The sequence below is a fragment of the Euleptes europaea genome, chromosome 1, assembly GCF_029931775.1.
Source record: "Euleptes europaea isolate rEulEur1 chromosome 1, rEulEur1.hap1, whole genome shotgun sequence".
NCBI lineage: Eukaryota > Metazoa > Chordata > Lepidosauria > Squamata > Sphaerodactylidae > Euleptes > Euleptes europaea.
In genome coordinates, this window is record NC_079312.1 from 96933105 (window position 1) to 96957862 (window position 24758).

General features: G+C 45.8%; 1 non-coding gene across 1 annotated transcript; it reads right to left on the minus strand.

Annotated features, from left to right (window-relative positions):
• Nucleotides 1–11901: 11901 nt before the first annotated feature.
• TRNAT-GGU (transfer RNA threonine (anticodon GGU)) lies at nucleotides 11902–11973 on the minus strand. Its single transcript has one exon. It is a non-coding gene; the product is annotated as a tRNA-Thr (tRNA).
• Nucleotides 11974–24758: the final 12785 nt, after the last annotated feature.

Genomic DNA, 24758 nt, shown 5'->3' on the forward strand with positions numbered 1-24758 from the left:
GACTACAACCTGTGCACTGGTAAGTTAACGTAAGAGGCAAAGTCACATTATAGTAAAACCTGTTCTTCATACCATCAACTCTCCTTCCCAAATACTTACTACAAAGTAGAAAACTTCTATTAAATTAAAAAAGCAGTCTTATTGATCCATTAGAAAACAGAAACATTCCCATAATGTTTTTATTAGGACCAGCTAAAATGTCACAAAATAGTGAGCACAACTATGTAAATGAATCAGGCTTCTGGCTTTTCAGAAATCTTTGGATGCCAAAAAACTACATATGTGTTGAGAAGTTATTATTCAGTGTATGGAACAGAATAGAAGATCTGTAGATGTAAAATTGGTGCTTTTTGTATTCTATATGTATGTGATGTTCTGTATCAAAATGGAATACAAATTTAACTTAAAAACTGCAGGAGAGTCTAATTTTTTTTTTGTTTAGTATAATGCATGTTATTGGGGTTGCTTGCAACTAGGAAAGAGTTCCTTGTCCAGTTGCTGCCCTATCTCCAACTATCCTTTCTTGACCATCCAACTCCTGGAACATCTGGATAACACCAGCTTTCTTGACTTCCAGCAGTCTGGTTTTCATCCTGGGCACATCATGAATTTATGGCCCTGAACAATGACCTCCAACTTCAGAATGACAGGGGAAACTGCAGCTGTTACATCTTTTTGTAACCTTTTAGCGACATTGCATGAGCTGGCAAGCATTCCAGAATCCGATCTTGAATGATTTTACTCATAGCAGGAAGGTCCAAAGGCATGTTGACGGGTGTTCCCTGTGGAGTTTCACAGGATATCATTCTGTCACCTCTTCTATTCAGTAAGTATGTTTAAGAAGCCACTGAGGGAGATTGTATGGTGTTCTTGTGTTTGATCCCACCAGTGTGCTGATGACATCAAGGAAAGTTGCTTCTACAGTTCTGGTTGGCAAAAAGTCTGAATCAGGAAGGGAGGAAATGGATTTAGAATGAACACGCACATCAGATTGTCACTAAACATTAGATTTCTGCTTTGCAGAAATGTTGACAAACAACCCATCATCATCCCTCCCTCATTTATGTCTGTAAAAAGACACAATATTTAATTCTCCTGATGGTGGTAGGAATAGCCTTCTCCAAGCTGTTCAGCATGTAAATGTGCCAGTGTTCATATTACAAAGGTTTCAAGTATTTTCCGTCACTGAAGATTATAAACTGATCTTCCAGTTTATACCAAAAATGTATGTACATTAACTTAAAAATAATATGCATCTGAGTTATCCACTTAATGCCTTAAGTAAAGACTGCTTATTTTTGAGTATTGGATTATACAAGTTTCCAAATAGCAACCTGAAATTATTATCAAGGAAGAGAGAAGCTGCATCAGGTCTAATTCTGAACCCCTTCCAAAGCAAGCACTCAGTTAAAGGGAGCCTCCAACTGATTATCCCTTATTTAGGGTATCTCTCTTCACATCAGCCCTTTTTTTTACATTTGTTGTTCCCATTCCGAGCAATTTATCAATGCACCCAGAATGTCACAATTTAGTGTTTAGGAATTGCAGGTATACTTCATTAACAGATAAAGGCACATGTGTGGTCCACATTTGAACCCAAACCTTGTACTTGTAATATGTCCTAGTTGCTTTAAAAATCCAATCCTGGACAACAGTACCTATACTTGTTTGTCAGGATAGGCTTGCTTCTGAATCCCCCTGGACCAGTAGAGCATAATCCCACACAGCTGAGAAAATAATCATTGTTGAAAAAAGAATTCACTGGTGATAGAGTTCCACATCAAGTACTTACTCTTCTTGATGGTTGAATGTTTTCTTGATGATTATATTATCTCCAACAAGGTGAAATCAGCTTGCAGACATCGGGGACTACCAGTAGAAGAGAGGGGAGCTAGCTTGAAGCACGTGGCATGGGAGAATACATAGTACTTATTAGTTTAATTAGTGCCTACCTCACCATCATAATTAATGTCCATATGGAACAAGGGATGCCAGGCCACTGGCTGGTATTCCTGGAAGCTTTAGGGGCGGTGTGGAGGCAGAAATGATGTTGCCCAATGTCACATCCGGCTATAAACCTGGATGCGACATAAGTGCTTTGGGTGACACTCTGCCTGTCCCTAAAAACTCCATGGTAGTTACTTTCCTGTGAAACTTGTGGAATTAAGAAGTTTAAGTTCTGAAGGTTGCCTGAGGGCTGGGAACAATTGGTTTTCACCATCTGATGTGAGGTTTCCTACATTTTTAATCTTATTTTTATGACCAGTTACTGTCAATGTTGTTCGTAGCACAAACAATCTTATTCTATTTATAGGCTGCTCTGAATCCATTTGGAATGATATCTTGCCTTTTTTTAAAAAAAATTAAAAATCCTTAAATAAAGTTATTTATTTAAAATATTTATACGTCCGCCTTTCTCCCGAGTGTTTGAGGACCCAAATATATCAGTCTCCTGACCACTTGGCTGCAGGAGGAAGGTGTCGCTGCCTTTTTTCAACATTGTTCTTTAGTGATATTGCGATCGGTTGCTAGCAGAGTTAGCAGGGATGTTCTGAAAGTGGCTGTCAGTGAACTTAAACATACACCAAAAGGTTAAAAAAATTTAAAGTGTTTATTCATAGTCTCTGGCTAACTGATTGGTTTGGTAACTCTTTATTTAAATGATTTGCTGTCAGGTGGCATGAAATGATGACAGATCTAGAATGGATTACTAAATTCCCATCAGAATGCACAGCCAGTGTGGTGTAATGTTTAAGAGCAGTGGTTTGGGGCGGTGGACTCTGATCTAGACAACCAGGTTTGATTCCCCACTCCTCCAAATGAGCGGCGGAGGTTAATCTGGTGAACTGGATTTGTTTCCCCACTCCTACACACGAAGCCAGCTGGGTGACCTTGGGCCAGTCACACTCTCTCAGCCCCACCCACCTCACAGGGTGTCTGTTGTGGGGAGGGGAAGAGAAGGAGATTGTAAACCGGTTTGATTCTTCCTTAAGTGGTAAAGAAAATTGGCATATAAAAACCAACTCTCCTTCTTCTTCTCCTACTTCCCCTCCTCCTCATGCATTAAATACCGATGATTGCACTGCACTGTACATTTGAGCACTCGAAGATAACCTGCTACTTGATCTGCTTCTGAACAGCCAATGACTAGGGCGGGGGTGGGGGTGGGGGAGTTTCCTTGCTTGCAACTGGTGAGCAGAATGTGAGCTGAAATGACAAATGTTCAGGCATCCCTGTCCATAAGGTTAACTCTGCCCTGCAGGTACAAGTCGTAGCTTCAGTATTATTCTTTTCTCAATAGCGCATTGTGTTTATCTTCCCTTCTGAGATCCAGTGACAAAGTAGCTGGCTCTGTACAGACTACTACAGCAGCAAAACTGTATCACTCAGTCCCACGTCATTGCGAGGTGGTGAGCTGTCTTTCCTTGGAGGTTTTTAAGCAGAGGCTAGATAGCCATCTGTCAGCAATGCTGATTCTGTGACCTTAGGTAGATCATGAAAGGGAGGGCAGGAAGGGTGCTGCCTCCAGTCAGGAAGGGTTGTGTCAGTGCTTGGCTCTCGTGGCCCTTTCTTGCATGCCCAGGGTAGTGGAGATGGCCACTTTGGGGTCCGGAAGCAATTTTCCTCCAGGCCAGATTGGCCAGGGATCCTGGAGGGTTGTTGTTGTTGTTGTTGTTGTTGTTATTTTGCCATTGTCTGGCCATGGAATAGGGGTCACTAGTGGTGTGGGAGGGGAAGGTAGTTGTGAATTTCCTGCATTGTGCAGGGGGTTGGACTAGATGACCCTGGAGGTCCCTTCCAACTCTTGTGATTCTAAGCGGGAGATTTCCTCATACCCAGAGGAAACTAGCCATGAAGAAAAAACACGACTTTATCCATTCACTTGAAAAAGAGGGGACTCATGAGGGCAGGCAGAATGAGGACTGCACATACAGCAGCCCATCCACTAGGTAGACTTAGGTGGTTGCCTAGGGCACCAGTGGGGCGGTGGGTGCTAGGGGCACCTGAAGAGACTCGCCCTGAATGGCACCCATAGCCTGCCTTCCCCCGCCTCACCCCTGTGAGGAAGGAAGCATGCCCAGGTCATTTGGCATTGGGAGAGGTGCTGTAGGCTGGCTGGCCTAAAGTGCCAGGAGTGGCCAGGTCTGCCCTGGCTGTCTCCGTACTGCTGTGGAACTCTGGAAGCACGAGCACAAAGCAAACCCACAAAGCCCTCGCTCTGCTTCATTGACAGGCTCAATGGAAGAAAGTGGTGGTTTGCTGCTTGCTTCCGTTCAGCCTACAGTCTAATGTGGAGAGAAGAAGAGTTGGTTTTTATATGCCAACTTTCTCTACCACTTAAGGGAGACTCAAACCGGCTTACACTCACCTTCCCTTCTTCTCCCCACAACAGACGCCCTGTGAGGTAGGTGAGGCTGAGGGAGTGTAACTAGCCCAAGGTCACCCAGCTGGCTTCACGTGTAGGAGTGGGGAAACAAATCCAGTTCACCAGATTAGCCTCCGCCGCTCAAGTGGAGGAGTGGGGATCAAACCCAGTTCTCCAGATTAGAGTCCACTGCTCCAAACCACCACAGAGGAAAATTGGGAGCAGGAACGCATGTCTTAAGACCGTGTTGGCGAACCTATGGCACGCGTGCCACTTCCGGCACGCGTAGCCCTCTCTGCCGGCACGCGCGGGTGGGCTCCAAAAGGCCCCCCGGGTCGTCTGTGCCCCTCCCTCTCTCAGCACCGTTCGTGCATGGGCGCGTCAGCTTCCTGCCTCGCACTCACGCGGCTGGCTTCTTCCTCTTCCCCCCCTCTCGCCCCCAACAGCTGACAGGCGGCGGGGAGGCCAGCAGCAAGGAGGCGGGGCCTCCTCCTTCAGGCTCCAGCAGCAGCTCCTCCTCGCCGCCTTCCTCCTCCTCGTCCCCCTCAGGCGGCTCCCAAAAGTCCCGCTCCAGGCTGCCGCCGCTATCGTCCTCCTCCTCAGGCGCCCCTCCCCCGGCCATTTTCGCCCGCCGCCTCCTCCTTCTCAGGGCGCTCGCGGAGGGCCAGGCGGCTTCTCAACAGCCGCGCGTCTGCCAGAGAAGGGCCTGCCATCTCCCGCCGTCCTCCCCCTCTCCCCCGCTCGCACTCGTCCCTGACTCCTGCTGTAAGCTTGTGGGGTAGCCGGAGCCACCCTCAAGTCCTCTGGCTCGGGAGTGGCTGCGTGGCCTCTGCCTTCTCCCTCCCTGCCCCCTAAGGTCGCCCGCAGGCTGGCGGGGTCGCGAGTGTTGGCGCGCTCGCCCTCGCTCTCGCTGCCCCCTCCTCCCCTGCCCCCTCCCAGCTGGGAGGTGACCGATGCTGCTGCGCTGGGCCCCAACATCTCTCGCCGCCTCCCCAGAGCTGCCAGTAAGGGGGGGAGAACTTCGGGTGTGCGCCCTGGAGCAAGTCCTGGGTTGGGCTTGAGGCCCGACCCAGGACACTTTCTTTCTTCCTTCCATCCTTCCTCCCTTTCATCCTTTCTTCCCCAGTTCCTTCCTTCTCTTTCCTTTCCCAGTTCCTTCCTTCCCCTCTTGCTTTCTCTCTCTCTCTTTCTTTTTCTTTCTTTCTTTGTCCCTCCCCCTTTCTTTCTTCCCCAGTTCCTTCATTCTCTTTCCTTTACCAGTTCCCTCCTTCCCTCCCCTTTCTTCCTTCCCCTCTTTCTTTTTTTCTTTCTTTCTTTCTTTTTCTTCCTTCCTTCCCCTCTTTCTTTCTTTCTTCCTTCCCCTCTTTCTTTCTTTCTTTCTTCCCCTCTTTCTTTCTTTCTTCCTTCCCCTTTCTTTTTCTTTCTTTCTTCCTTCCCCTCTTCTTTCTTTCTCCATCCCTCCCCCCTTCCTTCCTTCCTTCCTTCCTTCCTTCCTTCCTTCCTTCCTTCCTTCCTTCCTTCCTTCCTTCCTTCCTTCCTTCCTTCCTTCCTTCCCCAGTTCCTTCATTCTTTTTCCTTTCCCAGTTCCTTCCTTTCTCCATCCCTCCCCCTTCCCTTCCTCTACTAGGGCTGCCAACCTCCAGGTGGTGGCTGGAGACCTGGCAACCCTAGCAATAATGTCTGGTGGCTGAGCAGAGGACGAGTCCTGGAGAGATGCATGCCAAATACAAACAACTGTTTATTAAAAGGTAAAAGTTTGCATCATTGAAAGCTCTGTTATTGTGTTTTTCTTTTAACGCAAAATATGTGAATGTATGAGTTGTTTTTTCTAAACTAAAACCTCAGTATTCAGGTTAAATTGCCGTATTGGCACTTGGCAATAAATAAGTGGGTTTTGGGTTGCAGTTTGGGCACTCGGTCTCTAAAAGGTTCGCCATCACTGTCTTAAGATATGCATTTCAGCCCATTCAGGCAGCCTTTAAACGGTTAGGGGGTCTTTTTGTGGCTTCAGTGGTATAATCAGAAGGAAATTAATTAGGATTGGAAGAAAAGCATTTCCTTCTGTCCTAAATAATCTTCCCAAAGATAGGTGTAGGAAAACTTCCCTATAATGATGAGATCAGCGAGTATGTGATGTGTTCTTACTTACCCTTCAGTATTCAAGGAGTGTGTCTATAGGACTGGATTTCTGAGCTTTGGAACCCAGGTTGCTGTTTCTTGACTTCAGTAAAAGCATCCTGCCTCCAGCAGCCCAACACTCAGACATGGAGCCTTAGAGAGTAATTGTCCTGTGAGGGGTTGGTGAGAAGCAAATTAAAGACATTCCACAACTGAAATCTAATCAAAATACCCTACAACAGTTTGTTGTGGGTCCCCCTTGTATTCAGTTTAAGAAACTCAGGAGTTGATACTCTGTCTTTGTTTTCTTGCTCGGCCACCTAGTGGATTTAGTTGCTATAGCATCCCAATCTACTTTTAACATTGGACTGCCACATTTAGCATTCATTTATTATGGAATCTGAAACATTTATTTGGAAGGTCAAACGGGGCAATGTTCTGTCACTTTCTGATACGGTTCACCTGGTGGCACTGTAGAGACTCTGAACCAGTATCTGACCTGTAGTTAAATATTTATGGGTAAACAAACAAACTGAATCCTGACAAGATGGTGGTAATGTTGGTTGGGAGGACTGAGGTCCTGAAGAACAGGGTGCTTCCCGCTTTTGAGGGGGTCCAACTGACTCTCGCTGACTCACTTATGAGTCTAGAAGTGTTACTTGATCCAGCTTGTCATATTGACCAAACAGTTTCTTCTGGGCCATGTCCGCACTGCGCGTTTGCGGCTCTGAATTCTGTGGGCTTTCCTTGCATGTTCCCACTTCAACTTACCCGAAGGATTCCGAGGACGTCTCCAGAGCGCAATTGCGCCTCGTTAAGTGCATCCGCATATACGGCGAATTAAAAAAGTAACACGTCCTCCACACCTGGTGCCTGAAAGTGGGAACATGCAATGTGTGTTCGATCCACTTCCTGCTGCCAGCCAACCCCCGCACTCCCCCCACCTCCCTTACTAACACTGGACCAATCGCCATCCTTGCTTGGAGCGCCGACTGGGCATGCATGGGAGCGTGCCGGTCTGGGCTTTTCAAATGCCACGGAGAAAGGCAGCGCGGTGGGAACAGAAATTTAAAGTCGTATTGGATTCTTTTGTACTGGATGCGTGTAAATTGCGAGGTAAGTTTCTAGTGCGTTCACGGGCCAGCTTGAACTACAAGATTATTTTATTTAAAACATTTCTATGCCAAGGTCCCCAAGGTGGCAAACATTAAACCATTTCAATATGATGATGATGATGATAATTCTGTTTCTTTAGTAACTCTTCTGCCAAAAACTTTCATGCCTAGCTCTGATTTGCTATGTGTTTCTGTTTCTTAATTTCATTTACTAAATAAGATGTGATCCATTATTTACCTAAAGCAATGGCATCTTCTGATAGGAATTTTACAAAATGCAAAATATTTTTCAAGCTTTTGATCAGTAAATAACAGAATCTGTGATTACTAACACAGAAGTAATTATGGGGTAAAATGTAATCTAAATTAATATAAATGTACTTTTTAAGTGAACTCAATAATATTATTAAATTTACAGCCATTGTAACCAGTACTTTATAATTTAAAGATGATCCAAGTATCCATGTGCTACGCATCCAGTGTATTCCAGAGAGGGCCCTCAAAAATTCTTAGGAGGCGGTGTGACCATTATGCTGGCATCCGTGCCACTTATGCCATGCAAACTGGCATGGAATCTGGTGGAGTGCCACTTAAATTGTCCCCCTAGGACCGTGTTGGCGAACCTATGGCACGCGTGCCACTTCCGGCACGCGTAGCCCTCTCTGCCGGCACGCGCGGGTGGGCTCCAAAAGGCCCCCCGGGTCGTCTGTGCCCCTCCCTCTCTCAGCACCGTTCGTGCATGGGCGCGTCAGCTTCCTGCCTCGCACTCACGCGGCTGGCTTCTTCCTCTTCCCCCCCTCTCGCCCCCAACAGCTGACAGGCGGCGGGGAGGCCAGCAGCAAGGAGGCGGGGCCTCCTCCTTCAGGCTCCAGCAGCAGCTCCTCCTCGCCGCCTTCCTCCTCCTCGTCCCCCTCAGGCGGCTCCCAAAAGTCCCGCTCCAGGCTGCCGCCGCTATCGTCCTCCTCCTCAGGCGCCCCTCCCCCGGCCATTTTCGCCCGCCGCCTCCTCCTTCTCAGGGCGCTCGCGGAGGGCCAGGCGGCTTCTCAACAGCCGCGCGTCTGCCAGAGAAGGGCCTGCCATCTCCCGCCGTCCTCCCCCTCTCCCCCGCTCGCACTCGTCCCTGACTCCTGCTGTAAGCTTGTGGGGTAGCCGGAGCCACCCTCAAGTCCTCTGGCTCGGGAGTGGCTGCGTGGCCTCTGCCTTCTCCCTCCCTGCCCCCTAAGGTCGCCCGCAGGCTGGCGGGGTCGCGAGTGTTGGCGCGCTCGCCCTCGCTCTCGCTGCCCCCTCCTCCCCTGCCCCCTCCCAGCTGGGAGGTGACCGATGCTGCTGCGCTGGGCCCCAACATCTCTCGCCGCCTCCCCAGAGCTGCCAGTAAGGGGGGGAGAACTTCGGGTGTGCGCCCTGGAGCAAGTCCTGGGTTGGGCTTGAGGCCCGACCCAGGACACTTTCTTCCTTCCTTCCATCCTTCCTCCCTTTCATCCTTTCTTCCCCAGTTCCTTCCTTCTCTTTCCTTTCCCAGTTCCTTCCTTCCCCTCTTGCTTTCTCTCTCTCTCTTTCTTTTTCTTTCTTTCTTTGTCCCTCCCCCTTTCTTTCTTCCCCAGTTCCTTCATTCTCTTTCCTTTACCAGTTCCCTCCTTCCCTCCCCTTTCTTCCTTCCCCTCTTTCTTTTTTTCTTTCTTTCTTTCTTTTTCTTCCTTCCTTCCCCTCTTTCTTTCTTTCTTCCTTCCCCTCTTTCTTTCTTTCTTTCTTCCCCTCTTTCTTTCTTTCTTCCTTCCCCTTTCTTTTTCTTTCTTTCTTCCTTCCCCTCTTCTTTCTTTCTCCATCCCTCCCCCCTTCCTTCCTTCCTTCCTTCCTTCCTTCCTTCCTTCCTTCCTTCCTTCCTTCCTTCCTTCCCCAGTTCCTTCATTCTTTTTCCTTTCCCAGTTCCTTCCTTTCTCCATCCCTCCCCCTTCCCTTCCTCTACTAGGGCTGCCAACCTCCAGGTGGTGGCTGGAGACCTGGCAACCCTAGCAATAATGTCTGGTGGCTGAGCAGAGGACGAGTCCTGGAGAGATGCATGCCAAATACAAACAACTGTTTATTAAAAGGTAAAAGTTTGCATCATTGAAAGCTCTGTTATTGTGTTTTTCTTTTAACGCAAAATATGTGAATGTATGAGTTGTTTTTTCTAAACTAAAACCTCAGTATTCAGGTTAAATTGCCGTATTGGCACTTGGCAATAAATAAGTGGGTTTTGGGTTGCAGTTTGGGCACTCGGTCTCTAAAAGGTTCGCCATCACTGCCCTAGGATGGCGGTTGTTAAGTCCATGTGGGGGGGGAAACACATGAGGTTAGAGACGGAGTTCCAACAGCAACCGCTTTAGTAGGTGAACAGAAACAGAACTAACTACAGTGCCCAGACCCCTCCTTATATGCCCACTTGGCCGCCTGCGACCACTCCCCCCACAACCTTGATGGGGGGGGGGAAACCCCAGTAGCCAATTGGAACATTCCGGTCAGGAGCCTTGGGGAACTCCAAGCTGCCCAGGGTTTCCCCTGATGCAATTACAAGGAGCTCCTTCCCTTGATTCAATCACCACATGCATACATAACAGCAGTGGCAGCGTGGGACTTGGGTGCTGGTGGGGCCTCCTGCCTGCATTCTCCCAGCGCAAGTCCCCACGCCAATGTCCCAGGAGGCATTTCTGGGGGGCGGGGCTGCCTTTCGGAAGCTTCTTAACCCCTCTCAAACCAGGAACACCCCCTTTCACAATGGCGTCGCTGCACCACCTTTTTAGGTGGAGCAGCATTGCTTTTCGCAATGGGGCCTTTTCCTCCATTTTCTATTTTTTTAAAAATAAAATCTCCCTTTTCCCCCCTGCGCCAGCCACAAAACCTCATTGGAGGTGGTGGCACGGCCACACCATCCCTGGTCGCCGTGGCTCTCAGGAATGTGCTTCAATTATTTGATGTCCATCAAATGAGGCAATGGGAGAAAGTAGTGTGAGAGAGTCTGAGGGAGGATTGATGAATTTCATATTTGATTCTGTAACATTTTGTAGAAATTGGGGTAATGGAAATATTGGCTTGGATCCAGAAAAGGTTTCCTTCCTTCCTCTACTGCCCCAAATACTCCCTGAAATGTTGCTTGTTGGAAGAATGGGCCTCCCAGAAGCAGCACTGGGGGTGCTGCTGGCAAAACCTACCACCCTTCTATTTGCAGAAATCCCTCTGCTAGATCCAAACCTTTATAAGATTATTGTGCAGATTTAAGAAATGTCTTGAGTGGGATTGAACTGTTTCAGTCATCTGGGCCACAGTTCTCCTGCTGGTTTTTGTTCCGTAGTTTCTGGGCGCCCCTAAATTATGGCCTATGAACTTGATACTACCAATTCAAATTACTGTAATGTTCCCATGGAAACACTGTTGCCTTTCTGACTGTTTCCCTAGTAAGTGCTTGCATGGTGAGTGTCCTGAGCATTGGACTATAAAAATATGTGGTATTTTTAGATGCTGAACTCACATTTCAGTGAACACAGCGTATCATTGTGTGTCAACAGTTCATAAATGACACAGTACTGGAAAATGAAGTATACGGCTATACAAAGGACATAACAGAAGTAACCTGTAGAAACTTACATCATTCAGTGCATTTCTGGAATGCATCAGATTGGCTCCTTTTTTAAGGTTATACATTTATTTTCTGGAATAAAGTTAGATGTATAGAAATGCTAAGTCTCTTCCTCAGTTTGAGAGTAGATAAACATGGAAACTGTGGAAGAAAAGTTAACCGTTAATCTGTGTATTGTGTGCACTAATCCAAATTCAGTACGTGGTGTTACAGTAGGTTTGCCAACACCTGAGTCCCAAGAGTATTCCTGTGTTATAGCTGAGGGGCAGGCAAGTATTTGCTAGAGGCAGTTTCTCTCTTACGCTTCTGCAGTGCTGAAGAACTTCAAAGGGGCTGTTTATCTCCTCCCATTATTCTTCATGAGCCCCAGCTTGTTGCTATATTTAATAATATACTGTGTGGCCTATGCAGAGTATGGTGTTGAAATGTGGCCAGCCACAAAAAAAGGGTTTCTGCGTAGTCAAGGGACTTCCCAGATTTGTGGAGGGGTGGGGGGATGTGTAATTTTTAAAGTTTCAGGCAGATTGGGTCAAGGGGTCCAATTCTATGGGCCCATGAACACATGAAGCTGCCTTATACTGAATCAGACCCTTGGTCCATCAAAGTCAGTATTGTCTACTCAGACTGGCAGTGGCTCTCCAGTGTCGCAGGCAGAGGTCTTTCACATCACCTACTTGCCTAGTCCCTTTAACTGGAGATGCTGGGGATTGAACCCGGGACCTTCTGCGTACCAAGCAGATGCTCTACCACTGAGCCACAGCCCCTCCCCTAGGTGCCCCCAGCCATCTTCCATTGTTTCCAATGAGGGAAAATTTCATGCTTTCTCCAGGGCAAGAGTCAAAACTCACTCAAGCATGCTGCAACCATTGGTCAAATGCCTCCCATGCAAACAGAACCAACGACAAGCCCTGCAGAACCAAGAAACCCCAGCAGAACCAGAAGCCAACGAGGCAAGCCCAACAAAACCAATGTTAAGCCAGAGAACAAAAGAACAAACTGAAACTGTGGGGGTTGGGGCAGCTCTTTTGCAAGCCCAGCAGAGCCAGTGGCAATCCAAAGAAGTCCAGCACAACCCAAAACCAATGTGGCAGTGCAAGTCCAACAGAACCAATGTCAAACCAGAGAATCCCAGCAGAACAAATTAAAGCAATGTGGGGGCACTTTTGCAAGCGCAACAGAACTAATGGCAATCCATAGAAGCTCAGCAGAACCAGACAGCCAGGCAGACCTAGTAAGACACACCCTACTTCCCCAAGGAAGGCCTCAGAAAGCAAAAAGGTGGAGGTTTGTGCACCCAAATTCTCCTGTCTCTGCAGTCTGCAGCCTACACCATCACTTGCTCAGAGGAGAATCCTTAGGAGCTGCAGCTGCCCTTTATCACTGGTGCCCCTCTTCCCTCCTCCCCAGCCCTGTAAAGAAGAAACACAACAGCCAATATTATATCATGCACGTAAGTCAGTTTCATTTTAAGTACTCCTGTGGGTTCTGCTTGTTTAAATCAACAAACTAGTATGTGTGACACACACAGATGCCTAGTGAAGTCCACTCCTATCATCTCTTCTTGTTCCAACAAGATAAAGAACTTTTTTGGTGCAGTTGTATTTTTTTCTGCAGAGAATTGTGCTTAGGTGCTACTGATGAGCCCCACCAACATCCCCTTGTGCTGCGCAGCAACTAGGGTTCAGTTGAGGAGTTTTCGTGTAGGTTTTTTGGGAATGCATTTTGGGATGCAGAGGATTTTGTATACTGCCAATCAAATTGGGTAACTTCGCTACTGCTTCTATCTGATTCTGACTGTAAAGTTTTAATTTTTGGGAAGAGCGTTTTTCCCTGACTCCCCAGCACAGACTGAGAGAGGATGGTAGTCTTTAAGGTGCTACTGGACTTTGCTCTTTTCTACTTTACCTACTTTACTTAACCAATTTGTTGAAACTTTGTATTGGAGTTGTTTGCATAACACTCAGCGTCACTGACAGTGAGGATTTTCAGCGAACTGCATTACATTCTCTGCAGCATGATCTGAATTTGGCATCTGAGAAACATGATATTCCTAAGTACGGGAGGCTGAAAACCCCACTTGTGCATGAACATCTCAGAATAGCACTGTGAGCAATACATATATGACGCCCTGAGAACTATGTTCAGTGACATCAGGATTGCATGAGACCAGTATTAACGATGGTTTATATTTGGGTCACATTTGTTTGGACATTTGGCTTCTATTAGTGCTTTTCAGGTCATGCTACAATAAACAAGGTTAAAATGCCTGCACGTAAACCAGGATGGTAGAGGGCAGGCAAGCCTTAAGTATGGTTCTGCCTTGTTATGATTTTTTTTGCTATGTGAGAAAACTGAGTGGGGAAGAGTTCATGCCCTTAATCAGAAGCACTGGTCTTGCAGACATTAGCTTCCTAGTCAGAATCATGTCTAAATGAAGCTGGCCTAAAGAATATTAAGAAATTCAACAAGAAAGTTACGTATTCTCTTCGGATGAGGAAGCTCAAGTATACTACCCTTGACCACATTGGAATCTGGAAAAGTAATGTCTGAAACACCAAAGCATTGGTTTAAAAAAACAAAACACCTTACTAGTATTATTCAGATCTGTCCCATATGTGGCCCCGTCCATCATGTTCATGATTTTCTAGACAGGATGTATCCTACATAATGTGGATTTTGGCCCCTTCTTTACTTCCCCCAGAGTACATCATCCAGAGTGGGATTTTGTGGAGAGAGGTATGGTCCACTGTGTTATACAGCCTGCAGACAATTTTCTGACTTTATCAGTATATGTTGCTGCCCGGCAAATCCAGAAACAAATCCAAGATGTTGGGATAGAGGCTGATTGGTTCTGCTGGATTCTGGAAACATGTTCCACTTTTACCTTTTTCTGGACAAAGCCAATGGTCTTAATCACCCCCAATGAAGCCAGACAGCTTCTTGGCTCCATTATATTCAAGATCCTCACTATTTCCAGCTTACCAAACATTTGGTTTGACGAGCTGATCCTTAAGTACTTGATCCATGGTGCGGATGAGGGCTTTTCCAGGCTAACCTTTCCATCTTCTGCCACTGCTGCAGTGTCTGATGTACTTGGATCCTATTACTGTTAGGTGGATCTGTAACTGGTTGACAGATCACACCCAAAGAATGCTTGTTAATGGTTCCTCATCATCTTGGAGAGGAGTGACAAGTGGAATGCCTCAGGACTCTGTCCTGGGCCCTGCGTTGGTCAACGTCTTTATAAATCATTTGGTTGAAGGAATAGAGGGGATGCTTATTAAATTTGCAGATGATACCAAATTGGGAGGGGCAGCAAATATGGTAGATAACAGAACCAGGATTATAGGGTGATCTTGATAGGCTGGAAAACTGGGCTAAAACTAATAAAATGAATTTCAGCGTAGATAAATGTAAAGTTCTGCATTTAGGTGGGAAAAATCAAATGCATAATTATAGGATGGGGGAGACTTGTCTTGACAATAGTATGTGTGAAAAGGATCTAGGGATCTTAGTAGACCATACACTGAACATGAGTCAGCAGTGTGATGCAGTAGCTAAAAAGGCAAATGCGATTTCGGACTGTATCAACAGAAGTATAGTGTCCAGATCATGCAAAATGATGGTATCGCTTTAGTCTGTTCTAGTTAGACCTCACCTAGAGTATTGTGTTCAGTTTGGGGCACCACAATTTAAAGAGGATGTAGACAAGTTGGAACATGTCCAGAGGAGTGCAACAAATATGGTGAGTGGTCTGGTGACCAAGTCCTATGAGGAAAGGTTAAAGGAGCTTGGTATGTTTAGCCTGAAGAGGAGACGACTAAGAGGTGATATGATAACCATCTTCAAGTACTTGAAGGGCTGTCATGTAGAGGATGGTGCGGAGTTGTTTTCTTTTACACCAGAAGGTCGGACCAGAACCAACCGGTTGAAATAAAATCAAAAGTCACCAGTACTAATGTGCTGTAAGCTGTGTTCTGAGCATTGTCTTCATAGGATCACTAATTCACCAAGATTTGAACTCTTCCTCTGGGTTCCTCTTGTGGGTCACCTTTTAGCCAATGTGCTATTAAACTGACTGGCTGCTGTGAATAGAATGATAACTTCTGACTTCCCCCTCAGGCCTTGGGTTTTCCCTTGGCCAAAGTGATAAATGCAAGCAGCCACTGCCCTTCACTTGTTCTATTTGGCTAACATAGGATTCAATCGCTGTGAGAAGGGCTTGCAATATTGTGGCTTTAGGTATAAATCAATGCTCATCTACCCACTGGCCATAGAGGCACTGGACAAGGTAGCAGCTGTAATGTGGGCACTTCTTAGCAACATGCATGAGCAGTGTGTCATGCTGATGTGTTGAGGGGCCGTGGCTCAGTAGTAGAGCATCTGCTTGGCATGCAGAAGGTCCCAAGTTCAGTCCCCAGCATCTCCAGTTAAAGGAACTAGGCAAGTAGGTGATGTGAAAGACCTCTACCTGAGACCCTGGAGAGCCACTGCCAGTCTGGGTAGACAATACTGACTTTGATAGACCAAGGGTCTGATTCAGTATAAGGCAGCTTCATGTGTTCATGGGCCCATAGAATTGGACCCCTTGACCCAATCTGCCTGAAACTTTAAAAATTACACACCCTTCATGTGTTCATGTGTACCTCCACACATGGTTAGTGCAGAGATATCATCATTGTAACGACTGGTCTATAGTGACACAGTTGCCAGGGGAAGGATGCTGTGGAGTTGATGTTGTGTTTCTGTAGCTATTCTTGCACTTTCAGCTTTGCCAGTGGGGCTCAGTTTATAGGATCATAATTACATTACATTGGCCATTAACCCTGGCATAACAGCTGCCATCATAGCAGCACCATAAGATCAGCCAGCCCACATGCACTTGAGGCCATTTTCTTTTCAACTTGATGGCGATCTCTTGCTATATATAGCTATTACGTTTCCTGGCTGGGAGAGATCCAATCGGGTGTCAGTCACATGCAAAAACAGGTGTCAGGAGACAGTTGTAGAAGTACACCCCTATGAATGCCGTCGGGACGTATGTCGTTGCTTCTCAGTGGTGGTCTGGCATGGGCTGTCATCAAAATGAAAGTGAAAAAAATGTAATGGTATCTTTAAGTAGCAGCAGTGGGTTTCATCCCTGTCACAGGAGGAGGCTTCCCACTTTTTTATTGTTTCAAGGATTAATAATGCGGTCTTCCTAAATGCTCAAAGTGTTTCATGTTCATTATCTCAATATCGCCTATAAGGCAGAGCAATGTCATCACCATCCCTTGAGGGAAGAGATATCACTGAAAGAGACGTACTTGAGGCCATCAAGTAGAGTGCATGTATGTGTGTGTATAGAGAGTTTGAGAGTGAGTAAAAGCCCACTTTCACCAGTGGTAACAGCTAGTGGTGACTAGTGAGAGGCAGTTTATTACTGTTCTTCTGGGTTAAAGCTCATCAAAGGGCTTTTGGGCAGCATGTTTGCTCCAAAAATCAGTTCCTGATACCATGATATCCCATTAAAAAAAGATCAGTATTGTGGTTAAAGTGCTGTAAATACATGTTTTTTCCCTTAATAAAAACACTACCGAAAGACATCAGGATCCCATGCAACTGCTAAGTAATAATGTGCAATTATTGCGTGAAAAATAATTCTCTGGGAAGGCGATTATTTTCTCCACTATTGTACTGGGAAACCCATCTGCTTCTTCTTCATTTTTAAGTTGGGGTAGATGTTAGAATTCAAACCTCCAACAGGTCCAAAAATTTGGGTTCAAGGAATGTCAGGTGAGGATTCAGCCTTTGCTGTACTACCCACCTCTGGCCAAAGGAAGGAATTACAGGGCAACCAGCCAGATCATCTCAGAAGCAACTGGAAAGCAATAGGTCAGTGATGGCGAACCTTTTAGAGACCGAGTGCCCAAACTGCAACCCAAAACCCACTTATTTATTGCCAAGTGCCAATACGGCAATTTAACCTGAATACTGAGGTTTTAGTTTAGAAAAAACAACTCATACATTCACATATTTTGCGTTAAAAGAAAAACACAATAACAGAGCTTTCAATGATGCAAACTTTTACCTTTCAATAAACAGTTGTTTGTATTTGGCATGCATCTCTCCAGGACTCGTCCTCTGCTCAGCCACCAGACATTATTGCTAGGGTTGCCAGGTCTCCAGCCACCACCTGGAGGTTGGCAGCCCTAGTAGAGGAAGGGAAGGGGGAGGGATGGAGAAAGGAAGGAACTGGGAAAGGAAAAAGAATGAAGGAACTGGGGAAGGAAGGAAGGAAGGAAGGAAGGAAGGAAGGAAGGAAGGAAGGAAGGAAGGGGGGAGGGATGGAGAAAGAAAGAAGAGGGGAAGGAAGAAGAGGGGAAGGAAGAAAGAAAGAAAAAGAAAGGGGAAGGAAGAAAGAAAGAAAGAGGGGAAGAAAGAAAGAAAGAAAGAAAGAGGGGAAGGAAGAAAGAAAGAAAGAGGGGAAGGAAGGAAGAAAAAGAAAGAAAGAAAAAAAGAAAGAGGGGAAGGAAGAAAGGGGAGGGAAGGAGGGAACTGGTAAAGGAAAGAGAATGAAGGAACTGGGGAAGAAAGAAAGGGGGAGGGACAAAGAAAGAAAGAAAAAGAAAGAGAGAGAGAGAAAGCAAGAGGGGAAGGAAGGAACTGGGAAAGGAAAGAGAAGGAAGGAACTGGGGAAGAAAGGATGAAAGGGAGGAAGGATGGAAGGAAGAAAGAAAGTGTCCTGGGTCGGGCCTCAAGCCCAACCCAGGACTTGCTCCAGGGCGCACACCCGAAGTTCTCCCCCCCTTACTGGCAGCTCTGGGGAGGCGGCGAGAGATGTTGGGGCCCAGCGCAGCAGCATCGGTCACCTCCCAGCTGGGAGGGGGCAGGGGAGGAGGGGGCAGCGAGAGCGAGGGCGAGCGCGCCAACACTCGCGACCCCGCCAGCCTGCGGGCGACCTTAGGGGGCAGGGAGGGAGAAGGCAGAGGCCACGCAGCCACTCCCGAGCCAGAGGACTTGAGGGTGGCTCCGGCTACCCCACAAGCTTACAGCAGGAGTCAGGGACGAGTGCGAGCGGGGGAGAGGGGGAGGACGGCGGGAGATGGCAGGCCCTTCTCTGGCAGACGCGCGGCTGTTGAGAAGCCGCCTGGCCCTCCGCGAGCGCCCTGAGAAGGAGGAGGCGGCGGGCGAAAATGGCCGGGGGAGGGGCGCCTGAGGAGGAGGACGATGGCGGCGGCAGCCTGGAGCGGGACTTTTGGGAGCCGCCTGAGGGGGACGAGGAGGAGGAAGGCGGCGAGGAGGAGCTGCTGCTGGAGCCTGAAGGAGGAGGCCCCGCCTCCTTGCTGCTGGCCTCCCCGCCGCCTGTCAGCTGTTGGGGGCGAGAGGGGGGGAAGAGGAAGAAGCCAGCCGCGTGAGTGCGAGGCAGGAAGCTGACGCGCCCATGCACGCACGGTGCTGAGAGAGGGAGGGGCACAGACGACCCGGGGGGCCTTTTGGAGCCCACCCGCGCGTGCCGGCAGAGAGGGCTACGCGTGCCGGAAGTGGCACGCGTGCCATAGGTTCGCCAACACGGCAATAGGTTGTGAGGGTCATGTGATATAGTGACCAACTATAAAAACCTTCCAGGTCAGTTGCTCATTGGTTTTTATCAGCTTGAAGGACACCGTTTCTTTGTTCACTGTTTCTTTGTTCCCTCTGGCAGTCCTAGTTTTAAGGGAGAGTTTCTGTAGTGTGGAGAAATGTGAAGCCTTTATGAATTTCTGAATGAGATAACTACAAAATGTACTGGGTAAATAGGGTTGTCAAGTGGTAAAATCCCACCAATCTGCTCACCGACCAGCTGATGGCCAGCGGGCAACTAGTGCACGTGCGACGCACTCACATCACTTCCGGATTTACCCGGAAGCGATGCGGATGCTGTCAAGATTACAAGTCTGTCAGATAGTTTGACAGGTGCAGGATAGATCAGTGAGATCTAAGGATGATGTAATCAGCCTGGAAAGTACCTGGGGAGCTAGAGAAAGCTGGCCTGATCCAGTTAGAGCCAGGTGGCTGATGCAATGCAGTAGCAATACCAGGATAATTGGATATCTACTGTGATTGGTGGCTGCGTCCACCAGGTGTATATAATGAAGTGAAACCGCAGTTCTATGCGGGATGTTATGAGCGGAGAGTGTGAAAGGAGTATCTGTATATATTTCTGCACTGTACAAATAAACTACACTTTTTCTATGTGGCCGTGGACTTTCTGATGGGTATCCTGGACAAGACTGCTAATCCGCTTGGCTTCCGCGTCAGATGCTCTAGCAACCTCTGCAGAAACTCTATGGAAACCATCGGGAGCCACGCAATGCAGAGAGGCTCCCGCTGATGGAGCCACGCCACCTGGTAATACTATGGGTAACTATACTCATTTTGTGGCAATAATTCTGTATTTGCCACATTCTGAGACAGGAGATAGATGTTAACTCAAATGTGTGTAGAAAGCTGACTTCAATGGCCATTTTTAAAAATCAAGCAGACTAAAAGAATTATTACCCTTTGGCTGACAGTTCTCTTCATGCTGTAAATCATGGACATGGAACTATGGTAAACTCGTACTGTTCTGTTTGTGTCTAACTGTCCCATACTAAGCTGAGTCATATCTTTCGAAGCCCACTGGATTCAATGGATTTATAAGAGTATAACTCTCCTTAGGATTGCATTGTAATTCAATTAGTATTTCATTGTCTTTTTTTAATTCTTGGAGATATAAGACAAAAGGGTGGCATGTTAACCATAAATATGCTGTTAATTGGCAACTAATTATGCCTATTAATTCTGTCTGTTTTAGGTTGACCTGAAGAAGTATTGAAAAATGAATGGATGAAGCTGGAAGAAGGCATGCATAGGAATGAGAATTTTGTTGAATCCAGATGTCAGTAAAGGCAAAGACCAAAATACCATGTGCAGATAAAACAGAAAACAAGAAGTATCTGTAATAAGATACAATGAAATGTTTAACACTGCAACCCTAAACAGCTACATGTTTCTAAGCCCATTGACTTTAATGGGCTTAGAAGGGTGTAACTCTGCCTAGGATAGCCTTGTGAATAACTAAAACTTTCGAATGACAGGCTAACTTTTCCTGCTGTCTGGATCCCATGTATAATCATAGAGTTGGAAGGTGCCATATAGGCCATCTAGTCCAACCCCCTGCTTAATGTAGGATCAGCCTAGAGCATCCCTAACAAGAGTTTTCTCTCTCTTTATAAGGCATCAAATATAAAATAAGTACTGTATTTAAAGACCACCGGTGACAGCTCTGCCAAAAAATGACCAGAGAAGCTACAGCCATGCAGATGTACATCAACCACTTCCTTCCCTTCACCTTCTCTCCTGCCACTCAGCAGTTGATAGGAACTGAATCTGACAGCAGTCAGAGGACCTGCAGACCAGCACAAGAACAGCAATTTATAAAGAACTACTATTCCAGTTTCAGTTGGTCAGACACAGGGAAATTACACATCACCATTAAACTATCAAGAGAAAGGATGCCCCCATCCCTTGAATCAAAACTCCACTCAAAAAGGGGACTCGACTATGTAGATACAAGTTTTGATTGTATCATAATAATCACTAATTAATGCTTCTGTTGTGAAGTTTTGGAAATAGGTTTGGGGCTCCAGGAAAGCAAAAAGGTTTCATATTAATTTATCTTGTTACTTACATGAATTATGTGTGGACACTGTACAGATAAGAAGAGGCAGCTCCTCTAGTACAGTAACAAATCAAATTAAGATAACAAATATAACAGAAATCAGGAAGGGAGGAGAAGTAAGATATAGGGGGTTACCACATTATGTATTCCCTGCGATGTATTAAGAGTTTGAAAATGTTATTAAAAACATCGCTTTAAAAGGGTTTTTGGATGCCATGGCTAAAAAATGGTTGGAAGACGTCTTCACAGCTAAAGGGGCCAAACAAAGTGCAAACAGTATTTTTTATAACATTTTCAAACTCTTAATACATCGCTGGGAATACATAATGCGGTGACCCCCATACAGTCTGTTACTATTTGTGACAGAGTTTGTGTCCATGCTGAGTATGACAGGCATAAATCAACTGAAGGGACCTAAACACACTCTAAGATTTTGGAAAACTGGGCTCTTTTAACATATAAAACCTTCTCATTTCTCACAGTCACAAGGCATAGTTGGTGTAGCAGATATAAAGGCTTTGGAGTTCACTGCTGTGAGGTAAGTTTTATAGTGGGCAAGAACATGGAGATCACTGAGGCAGGAGCTGCATAAAAAGGAAGACTTATGTATGTACAGGTTGTTTTTAAAGAACAGTTCAGCAGTCACAGGAGAAGCCTGGTTGATCCGCTTAAACTCCTGTTGGCTGCAGATTGTGATCTGAACTCCCTTTAATCCTTGTGATTACAAACAAGCTTTCACTGCCTAGCCACCAGGTTGGATTGTGTCACACATACACTGGATTCCATCTACACCAGCCTATAGTCAAATAGCACCAGGTCTGTTCATCCCCAGAGACAGGCCTCAGAACTGGGTATTCTGTCTAGGGTTGTCAGGTCCCTCTTCGCCATCGGCGGGAAGTTTTTGGGGTGGAGGGCGGGGTTTGGGGAGGGACTTCAACGCCATAGAGTCCAATGGCCAAAGCAGCCATTTTCTCCAGGTGAACTGATCTCTATCGGCTGGAGATCAGTTGTAATAGCAGGAAATCTCCAGCTAGTACCTGGAGGTTGGCAACCCTAACTCTGTCCTCTCCCAGAGATAGAGTTAAACCACTCTCCACACTACCAGGCAGAGCTGTCCTTTAAACTGATGCAGACTCAAATCACCGCTGTCCTTTCCTCCAGCGTTCCATCCTCCTTTTAAAGGTGACTGGGTGCTGGAGAAGCGCTCCCATAGGCTCAGGGATGAAACAGCTGAGTGGCTGTTTTTCCTTTCAGGGGCAGGACAGCCTCCTGGAGGGCACAAGGAGTATCAGTATTCTCTTTAAATACTTTAAATTTGGGTTTCTGATCTGTTGTTCCCCACGTCAGCCAAATATAGTGCTGTGGGCTTAATTTAAGGCTAGCTGTTTTCTAATGACATTTGGCTACCGTAGTAAAACATGGTGACCCTAACTATCTAGTAGTGAATAAAGATTGATATCACCGTACTTGTGAGGCTGATTTTGATTTTCTAAATGACTTTAAACAGGTATTGCAATAATTTACAATCACTTTTTTCTCTTCTGATCATTATAATGGCCCATTATTTGGTGGCTGTAAGCTTTTAAATAAAACATCCTCCCAATATATATTTTTTTATTTTTGAAATTCGTAACTGAGGTGGGTGTAAAGAAGAAATTTAGTTGGGGGGTACTTTTCCAAATTTGGCATTTGGCTGCCACATAAAATGGCAGCTGTAACTAACAAGATGGAAAAAAATGTTGATATCTCAGTATCTATGAGGCCAGTTTTGAATTTCTAGATGATTTTAAACAGGCTACAAAGCAGGCTACAAAATTTGATTCAAGGCATGTTGAACGTTACATCCATCCAATAAGTAAAATAAATAAATACTTCTGATCAGCTACTTCCAGGGCCTGAACAAGATACTGGGACCATTTGTATGAATATACTGAAGAGGCCCTTAGTGAAGATAAGAAGAGATAGCACTACACGACAGCATACTCTGTGGGTTTAAGTACCTCTTCACAACACTCTGAGAAAGAGATATGCTGGTAGTGATCTTGAAGAATTTACTGCTACTGCTGCAAGAAGTGCTCAGAGAACATTTGAATAAACATTACAACCAAGAAACATGCCTCTATGACAGTTATGAAACCCAGTGCGTATATTAGTCCATCGAGTGGAACAGGTTTCAAAGAGCACTTACCAGAGAATGCCTCCACTGGCAAAAGGCTATGGAAATGTCAACTATCTAAGGTACCTGTTCGTGCATTAGCAAAGATGAAAAGGCGTACATGGTTCCAGTGTTTTCATTTTCATTTATGGGAAAGAATAACAGCAAACTGCATGCAGACCAGGTCACTGAAATAATCATGAGCAATGAATCCAGTGTTCTATCTCTCAAAACCCCTAGAATTTCTTGGAGACTTATGGAACATGCTACAATGAGTGCAATACTAAGGACACTTTCCTGGGAGTAACATGTGACTTATTTCTCAGTAGACTCACTTAGGATTGCTTCCCATATCAATCAAGAGTAGCGTTTAAAAAATACTGCTTATTAGTGCTTACTCTTATCCCTGGGTTGGGCATATCAAAACAAAGAAAAAATGTAACTATAGTATTTCATTAGGTCTCCTAAAAGGGAAAAATTAATTAGAAGCAAGGCTGCCATTATTCCCTTTCACACAGCACTGCAAGATGAGGGGCAAGCGATATGCATGGATGGTAAAAAGAGCTGCCCTTTTCCTGGCCCACTGGAGCACACATACAGGAAGGAATAGTCTCTTCTTTAGCTGTCTGCTTGCTTTGAATACAAATGGGAAGAAAACATAATCTTCTCATATTTCGGGTTGATTGAAGAGGCACAGCATGTCTGTGCAGCCCGAACTATTTAAGAATTTTCAGTCCTGGATTCTTTACTGTCATCTGGTTTTCCAATGTGGTGCAGTGGTTAAGAGCAGTGTTTTGGAGCGGTGGACTCTGATTTGGAGGACCAGGTTTGATTCCCCACTCCTCCACATGAGTAGCAGATGCTAAATCTGGTGAACCGAGTTGGTTTCCCCACTCCTCCACATGAAACCAGCTGGGGGACCTTGGGCTAGTCACAGCTCTCGGAACTCTCTCAGCCCCACCTACTTCACAGGGTATCTGTTGTTGGGAGGGGAAAGGAAGGTGATTGTAAGCCGGTTTGATTCTTCCTTAGGTGGTAGAGAAAGTCAGCATATAAAAACCAACTCTTCTTCATCTACTTCTTCCCTGATTAACAGAAGGTAGATTTTAATAGTTAATTAAAACTCTGTTTACTCACACCAATTAATCAACTCAAGTGACAATGCTAACCATATTTACTAGTACAGGTTGAATATCCCTTATCCGGACATCCGATATCTGGACAGACCTGAAAACCAGACTTTTTGAGCCAATATGCAGGCAGTACTCACACGCCCTCAGCAGCATGCCAAGTTGCTTTCTGATGATTCAATGTACAAAAAATTATTTAAAATATTGTTTAAAATTAAGGTAAAGGTCCCCTGTGCAAGCACCGGGTCATTCCTGACCCATGGGGTGACATCACATCCCGACGTTTCCAAGGCAGACTTTTTTTTTTCTTTTGGTGAGGTGGTTTGCCAGTGCCTTTCCCAGTCATCTTCCCTTTACCCCCAGCAAGCTGGGTACTCATTTTACTTTTTTAAAAAAATAATTTTTATTAAATTTTAACAAAACATACAATATAAAAAAAGAAAAAAATTACGAACAAAGAATTTGAAAATTAAAAAGAAAAAAGAAAAAATTAAAATACAACATCATTAAAAAGAAAAAAGACAAGAAAGGGTAACACAAATTAAAATACAAAAATTAAAATACAACATCATTAAAAAGAAA